Source organism: Nicotiana attenuata, chromosome 9 (assembly GCF_001879085.1).
Source record: "Nicotiana attenuata strain UT chromosome 9, NIATTr2, whole genome shotgun sequence".
NCBI lineage: Eukaryota > Viridiplantae > Streptophyta > Magnoliopsida > Solanales > Solanaceae > Nicotiana > Nicotiana attenuata.
In genome coordinates, this window is record NC_031997.1 from 39,080,107 (window position 1) to 39,081,025 (window position 919).

Consider the following 919-nt stretch of genomic DNA (forward strand, 5'->3'; position numbering starts at 1 on the left):
ACGTTCCCCAAGGCGTGATGAATGTCGTCTTTTCCGCATCCTCCTCATCCATCAAAATCTGGTGATAGCCCGCATAACAATCCACGAAGGAACCAATCTCATGTTTGGCACAATTGTCAATCAATATATGGATGTTTGGAAGTGGGAAGTTGTCCTTCGGGCTCGCCTTATTGAGATCACGGTAATCAACACATACTCTGGTCTTCCCATCTTTCTTTGGTACTGGCACCACATTAGCTAACCAGGTAGGATATCGAGTAACCTGTATGACCTTAGCCTCAAACTGCTTAGTAACCTCTTCCTTAATTTTCACACTGATATCTGTTTTGAATTTCCTCAACTTCTGCTTGACAGGGGGCATTCCGAATAAATGGGCAATTTGTGGACCACCAGATCGGTACTCAAACCCGGCATATCATCATATGACCATGCGAAAATATCTTTGTACTCAAACAACAATTTAATTATCTCTTCCCTGAGCGGGTCTTCCAAAAGGACACTTATTTTTGTTTCCCGAACATTTTCCTGATCCCCTAGATTGATTGCCTCTGTGTCATTCAAGTTAGGTTTGGGTTTTTCCTCAAATTGATTTAATTCTTTACTGATTTCTTCCAAAGCTTCCTCGTCATCGTATTCCCTCTCGCCATCACACTCAATTTCTTGTATTACTATTTCATATTGATTATCAAGACTAGGCCGGAGACTCCTCATGCGTGACATATCATTGAAACCAGCACAAAAGGGACTGTACAAGAGAGAAAAGAAAACAAAATAAAGGCTATCAGGAATGAAGAGAGAAGGACATTGCATTTCATTAAAATTGTAAGATAACAAGGTTTAACTCATCCAAATGGACGGAACATAGAAATCTGAATTACAACCCTGGAAATAATCCAGATTTAATACTCAAAGGAAAATC